Here is a 7,922-nt window from a genome sequence, read left to right as displayed (position 1 = left end):
TCTCTCTCTCTCTCTCTCTCGCACTGTCACAGCAAGTTACGCTGCATGATACATCATAGTAGGAGACGAGGTACTGGCGGAAGTAAAACTGTGAGGACGAAGTCATGAGCCGCGAAAGGCAAAGGTCCCGAGTTCGAGTCTCGGTCCGGCACACAATTTTAATCTGCCAGGAAGTTCCAATTGGTTTCAAGTTTGTAACTACTTTTACTAACGTATATTTGCAATCAGAATGATATTTTCACTCTGCAGCGGAGTGTGCGCTGAAATGAAACTTCCTGGCAGATTAAGACTGTGTGCTGGACCGAGACTCGAACTCGGGACCTTTGCTTTTCGCGGGCAAGTGCTCTACCAACTGAGCTATCCAAGCACGACTCACGACCCGTCCCCACAGGTACTGAAGGAAGTGAAGCCGTGAGGACGGGGCGTGAGTCGTGCTTGGGTAGCTCAGTTGGTAGAGCACTTGCCCGCGAAAGGCAAAGGTCCCGAGTTTGAGTCTCGGTGCGGCACACAGTTTTAATCTGCCAGGAAGTTTTATATTTGCAATATTCATTTGAACACCAGGTCCTGGGTCCAGGTTGTCTTTCTGGCAATTTATGGCCCATCTTTCTCTATGTTTGAGATCACTTGGAAATTTAAAGTCGTGAAAACCATTTGGCAATACTTGGTGCAGTTCACAGCTGAGCGGCCACCCATATTTACGACGAATTCTTCTGTACATTTCATTCCAAATTTCCATTCGCATCGTGACTCATATGTAAACAGGTAAGAATATGCTGTAATTTTTGGGAAAACAAGGCGGACAGTTCACATCGGGTTATAGGAGTGTTACGTGGGAGTGCGACGTCGGGCTTAGCAGTTGCCCCCCCCCCCCCCCGCCCCACCGCCACCATTGTGCTGGATGCGGCCGGCAGCTGCGTTACTGGTCCAGCTGCCAACCCCCCTCCCCCTGACGGTTTCCTCGCAGCCCTCAGACGACCACCCCAGCGGCCCACCGGCCGCCGGTCATGCCACACACCGTCTCCGTGCTCACAAAGCCTCGTCCGCTGCCAGCCATCCAGTGAGCGTTAGCTCACACTCTGCCCAAAAGCTTGTCGTGTCCTGGAGGAGAGTACGGTCCTGGTGGAAAAGGAACGGAGCAGGCTAGGATTATCGTCCCATCGAGCGATACAGACTCGTGCTCCGTCCCTGCGGATCTCACCGTCGACGCACCATTTACGCCTAGTCTCCCTCTCTACCCTCGAACGATGGGGGGAATATAACTCTCAGGGGGACGTCGCACGCTGGTGCTGTCAAACGGCTAGGCGGCGCACACAGTACTGTTACAAACTGCCCGATAGTTTCTGCCTCGGGTTCTTCGGTCGACGTTTGTTTCACGACTTTTCTGGCGTTTCGCCTGCACGAGTGCTTAGCATGGTCAAAAATGGTTCAAATGGCTCTGAGCACTGCGGGACTTAACTTCTGAGGTCATCAGTCTCCCTAGAAATTAGAACTACTTAAACCTAACTAACCTAAAGACATCACACACATCCATGCCCGAGGCGGGATTCGAACCTGCGACCGTAGTGGTCGCGCGGTTCCAGACTGTAACGCCTAGAACCGCTCGGCCACCCCGGCCGGCTTAGCATGGTCAAAACTTCACTGTCCATTGCAGGTGGTGGACAGGAGTCGCGGCCGCAGATTTGCAGCCAACGGTCGTTCTCTGCAGCACCGGAATCCAGGACACGTTCGCCTTGAGGCTTTCTTCTTTTGCGATGTTCGTGTATTTCTATAGCTTCCCTGAACAAGCGGATGCGATAGCTCTTCTCTACAGCAAGAACTTCCGTGTGACCTGACTTTAGTATGTGGCTGGTCTCACACAGCGCGCACGCCGCCAGCTCCGATTTCTGTACCTCTCCCAACCTGTCATGCCGCTGATGTTCGACGAGCTTGGTTTCGACAGATCGTCGAGTCATTGCAACATAGACTTTATCGCATGTACATGGTATGCGGTATATTCCCGACATTGCAAGTGCGTCCCTTTTCTCCCTTGCCGATCTGAGATTCTCTTTGGTCTTCTTTGTCTAATTATAAATAGTCTTTGCTCTGTGTTTGAGCAATATACGGCCGATTCTGTCCGTCAGAATGTACGGCAGAAAGCCGAGTGGGATTAGCCGAGCGGTCTAAGGCGCTGCAGTCAAGGACTGTGCTACTGATCCCGGCAGAGGTTCGAGTCCTCCCTCGGGCATGGGTGTGTGTGTTTGTCCTTAGGATAATTTAGGTTAAATAGTGTGTAAGCTTAGGGACTGATGACCTTAGTAGTTAAGTCCCATAATATTTCACAGACATTTGAATATTTTTTATTTTTTTGTATGGCAGAAAATCCGCACCCGATAGCTCTTTTTCCGATGTGCCATTTCGCCGATTATTTTAATCTGTCACACTTCTTGTGTAACTGGTGGAGTATCCATTGCTCCTCAGAAATATTTCTACGCCCTGTATCTCACATCTGAGGAGCTGCAGCTAACAAATTCGTGTTGCTCGAGTTAGTCGACCTCTTTCCTGGCTAGGGTGATGTTTTGATAGTTTGTGCAGGTATCGGTCCGTGCGTGTGGGTGTTGTCGGCAAAGGATAAGAGGGACGCACTTGCAATGTCGGTATATGGCGCTTACCATGTGCATGCGGAAAAGTCTATGTTGGAATGACGCGACGACTTTCAACACCAGAATCACCGAACAAAGCGGCATTGCGGATTGGGACAGGCGGAGAAATCGGCCGTGGCGGAACACGCGCTGTGTGAGAACGACCACATAGTAAAATTCGCCGACGCGCAAGTTCTTGCTGTAGAGAAGCGCTATCACACGTGCTTGTTCAGGGAAGCTGTAGAAATACACAAACATGACACTAGCTTCGGAAAGAAAGAAGCAAGCCTCAAAGTGAATGGATCCTGGATTTCCATGCTGCAGAGAACGACCGTTCCAGGCATCAAGGGGTGACAATCGCGGAAATGCCCACGGAAAAGCCCTCAGACATTGGCGCGCCAGGCACGTGTGATCTGCGGCCGCGAGCTCGGCGCCAGCCCACCACCAGCAACGGGCGGTGACAATGCCAGCCAGTGGTGCCGGTGACACGTCAGCAAAGTTATCTAACAGACGTCGGCTGAAGAGCTCGACACAGACTGGCCACGAAAGCCCTAATACACTACTGGCTATTAAAATTGCTACACCACGAAGATGACGTGCTACAGACGCGAAATTTAACCGACAGGAAGAAGATGCTGTCATATGCAAATGATTAGGTCTTCAGAACATTCACGCACGCTTGGCGTAGGTGGCGACACTTACAACGTGCTGACATAAGGAAAGTTTCCAACCGATTTCTCATACACAAACAGCAGTTGACCGGCCTTGCCTGGTGAAACGTTGTTGTGATGCCTCGTGTAAGGAGGAGAAATGCGTACCATCACGTTTCCGACTTTGTTAAAGATCGGATTGTAGCCTATCGCGATTGCGGTTTATCGTATCGCGACATTGCTGCTCGCGTTGGTCGAGATCCAATGACTGTTAGCAGAATATGGAATCGGTGGCTTCAGGAGGGTAATACGCAACTCCGTGCTGGATCGCAACGGCCTCGTATCACTAGCAGTCGAGAGGACAGGGATCTTATCCGCATGGCTGTAACGCATCGTGCAGCCACCTCTCGATCCCTGACTCAACAGATAGTGACGTTTGCAAGACAACAACCATCTGCACGAACAGTTCGACGTTTGCAGCAGCATGGCCTATCAGCTCGGAGACCATGGCTGCGGTTACCATTGACGCTGCATCACCGACATGAGTGCTTGCGATGGTATACTCAACGACGAACCTGGGTGCACGAATGGCAAAACATTGGAAGCGTGTATTCGTCATCGCCATACTGGAGTATCAACCCGCGTGATGGTATAGGGTGCCACTGGTTACATGTCTCGGTCACCTCTTGTAGCAATGACGGCACTTTGAACAGTGGACGTTACATTTCAGATGTGTTACGACCCGTGGATCTACCCTTCATTCGATCCCTGCGAAACCCTACATTTCAGCAGGATAATGCACTACCGCACGTTGCAGGTCCTGAACGGGCCTTTCTGGATACAGAGAATGTTCGACTGCTGCCCTGGCCAGCACATTCTCCAGATCTCTCACCAACTGAAAACGTCTGGTCAATGGTGGCCGAGCAACTGGCTCGTCACAATACGCCAGTCGCTACTCTTGATGAAGTGTGGTATGGTGTTGAAGCTGTACACGCCGTCCAAGTTCTGTTTGACTCAATGCCCAGGCGTATCAAGGCCGTTATTACGGCCAGAGGTGGTTGTTTTGGGTACTGATTTCTCAGGATCCATGCGCTCCATTTGCGTGAAAACGTAATCACATGTCAGTTCTAGTATATTTGTCCAATGAATACCCATTTATCATCTGCATTTCTTCTTGGTGTAGTAATTTTAATGGCCAATAGTGCAATTTTGTACAATCCCGTTATCCTCTCACTGGCTATTCTCAGTTACAAGTTCTGTGCTGGTGGATCTTCACAACTCTAGCGCAGGAATTTTCAGCTGTCTGCACACGACGACCGTGCGACCCTTTTGTGGTGTAACAAGTTTAACCCGAAGAAAATAAATACTGAGGGTAGTTAGGATCGTCCATACAGCACTGGAGCACACATCAGTTCAACGCAACGCGCGGGTCTGGACTCAGTGGGGTTCTAGGCCTCCACTTTCCGCGAGCGGCAGGCACTCGGCCGCTGTTGCCCTCGGCGCGGCACGGTCCTGTCAGCGACACCACTGCGTCTGCAACAGACCAATGCCGACCGGACCGTACCTCTCCCAGAAGGAAGTCCTGGCCTGTTTCCCTTACCGTGCCTCAGTCTCGGAAACACGGTTTTCACCGGCCTTACGCTAGTACAGTGCCGCACCTGGCCAGCAGCAGTGACTGGGAAATATCTCGCTGGCCAGCACAGTGGCTGCACCGACCTGCGCAGATCACGGTCGCGGCTGCGACGTTCACTGTAGCCATGGAATGGGCGGAGCCACTGGCTGCTTAAGAGAGACGTCCCCACCGCTTAAGTTTCTAGGTAGGAAAGTAAGTTACCCCCAAACAAGACCCCCAAAATGAGATTTTTCACTCTGCAGCGGAGTGTGTGCTGACACGAACCATCTGCTGCAGAGTGAAAATCTCATTCTGGAAACATCCCCAGGCTGTGGCTAAGCCATGTCTCCGCAATATCCTTTCTTTCAGGAGTGCTAGTTCTGCAATGTTCGCAGGAGAGCTTCTGTAAAGTTTCGAAGATAGGAGGCGAGGTACTGGCAGAAGTAAAGCTGTGAGGACGGGTCGTGAGTCGTGCTTGGGTAGCTATGTTGGTTGAGCACTTGCCTGCGATAGGCAAAGGTCCCGAGTTCGAGTCTCGGTCCGGCACACAGTTTTAATCTGCCAGGAAGTTTCAAGACCCCCAAATTTCCCGATGAAACGGAGTCTAAACGGAACAGACTAAGTATGTTTACTTGTAGCCCGCTGGCTTCTGTTTCGGATTCTTAGGTCAGCATTTGTTTGTCGACTTTTTCCTACGTTTCGGGCTGCCACTAGCGATGGAGCGTGAAGCTTTGAAAATACCGGATACTCTAGCTGGTGAAACGTAGAAAAAAAAGGCGAACAAATGACGGCCGACGAAGCCGAGACAGAAACTAACAGCAATATGTCGACAAGAGGCTGCGAAAGCCTCAAAAATTTTGTAACTACGTTACGGCACCAAAGAGGACTATGCTCTCCGTGTGCCCACTCTGCCACTCAGTTGAAAGAATGGAACATCACTAAATTGGGCGAGCCAGCCCAGGCAACACCAACACGTGCCACCCTCCCACCACCTGCGCACCTTCAACAATCTGCCACTTCCACTCCGTCTTCAGGCCACGAATGGCCTACCGGGACCATCCGACCGCCGTGTCATCCTCGGTGGAGGATGCGGATAGGAGGGGCGTGGGGTCAGCACACCGCTCTCCGAGTCGTAAGATGGTATTCTTGACCGAAGCCGCTACTATTCGGTAGAGTAGCTCCTGAATTGGCATCACGAGGCTCAGTGCACCCCGAAAAATGGCAACAGCAAATGGCGGCCTGAATGATCACCCATCCAAGTGCCGACCACGCCCGACAGCGCTTAACTTCGGTGATCTCACGGGAACCGGTGTATCCACTGCGAATCTGTCACTCCCAAACCCAGAAAACCGACCTGACATCCATACACCCTGCCAGGTCTATACTTAGTCCCCAAATCCCATCCCTCGATCAAGGCTCAGATATACTACTCAGATAACTCTCCCAGACTTGTGGTTAACTGTCGTCCCTGTTCCAGTCTTATGTTATACTAGTACATCCGACTTCCCACGCTTAACGTCATCGTCCTAAACCGTACACCACCCCGCACACTCCCAGACACAGCGACCTACACAAATGAAACGATTTTCTGCGTCAGTCAGTTCTTTGTTTTGCCATTGCGCGTTTCGATGGTTGATACCATCATCTTCAAATGGAGAATTGTTTATTTACATAGCTGGTTTTGGTGAAGAGTACAGACACTTTTTCATAGTGGCGGATTAAGGGCAGTGTAGGTTAGGTCGCGTCTTTTGCTAATGATAAAAATTGTTTATTTATAAAAGACGCTTTTGATTTAAAACATGAATTCTTGGCAGTGAATTGCACTTACAGGGGTAGTAGAGTCATGAAAAGTCTGCATACTGCTGCGTGTTGCATGTCCTCTCCACTGTACATTATGTTTACATCGTCACTTCAAAGGTGGTGTACATCTTATACCACTGAGGTGGAAATGACATGCAACAGGTAGCAATATGCAGACTTTTTATGTCTCTGTCGCCCCTGTAAGTGCAATTCACTGCCAGAAATTCATGTTTTTAAATCAAAAGCGCCTTTCATAAATACACAGTTTTATCATTAGCAAAAGACGCGACATAACCCACACTGCCCTTGGTCCGCTACTGTGAAAAAGCGTCTGTACTCTTCAACAAAACCAGCTTTGTAAATAAACAATTCTCCATTTGAATATAATGGTATGAACCATCGAAACGCGCAGTGCCAAAACAAACAACTGACTGACGCAAAAAATCGTTTTATTTGCATTTGCCAGCAGTTGCAGCCCTCATAATGCCGTTCTTTACGGACGAAATATTCGCTCACAGCGAGCTGTTTACCTGTATTGTCATATTACCCCAAATTTCTCGATACCCCCTTTCTTCGCACCCACACAGAGTTTACGGTTAGGGATTCGCTGTACACGTGGTCATTGTCATCGTCTCAGCGCGAGCCACACCATCGTGTAACGTGTCCTCTTATATTATTATGTTTTGCTATTGTTATTGTTAGAAAAATCTTTATTGAGTCGGTCGTCGAAATTTTGAAATAAAAGTTATTGTGGATGTCGCGTAATAAATATTTCGCTTGAAGCGCTGTTGCAAAAAGGGCAAAGATCAACTGTGGAAACTGAGTCATTGAATATTACAAATAATGTTGTTAAAGAATACGGCCCACTGACTACATCAAATAAGAGGGCATGTACATTCGCGAATGAGTGGTCAAAAAAAAAAAAAAAAAGCGTTAATACTGTGTAGGAAATGAGTCTTAAATACAGATACGCATGTACATACTCAAATGTATGCGAACATACGAAGGGGATAGAGGCACGTACATTTTGAGTGCAGTCGTCCCCCGTGGCCTGGATAAAAACAATTACGGTTAAATGCATTTATTCATCTTAGAACGTAAATGCGTGGACTTCGAAATTAAATGAAAAGAAAGACTGCAGGTTCTGAATGTCGCGGCAAATATATTGAAATTGGCGGTAGCGGCCACGAAAGGAAAAAGATGAACACATTCACGTACCTCTATTGTTGAGCAGTGTCGCCG

At 49.3% G+C, this 7,922-nt stretch overlaps 1 non-coding gene across 1 annotated transcript; it reads right to left on the bottom strand.

The window, feature by feature from the left end:
- Window positions 1–293: 293 nt before the first annotated feature.
- Window positions 294–368, bottom strand: Trnar-gcg (transfer RNA arginine (anticodon GCG)). Its single transcript has one exon. It is a non-coding gene; the product is annotated as a tRNA-Arg (tRNA).
- Window positions 369–7,922: the final 7,554 nt, after the last annotated feature.

The sequence above is a fragment of the Schistocerca cancellata genome, chromosome 8, assembly GCF_023864275.1.
Source record: "Schistocerca cancellata isolate TAMUIC-IGC-003103 chromosome 8, iqSchCanc2.1, whole genome shotgun sequence".
Lineage (NCBI taxonomy): Eukaryota > Metazoa > Arthropoda > Insecta > Orthoptera > Acrididae > Schistocerca > Schistocerca cancellata.
The sequence above is the reverse complement of the archived record's forward strand: the minus strand, read 5'-3'. Positions and strand labels throughout refer to the sequence as shown.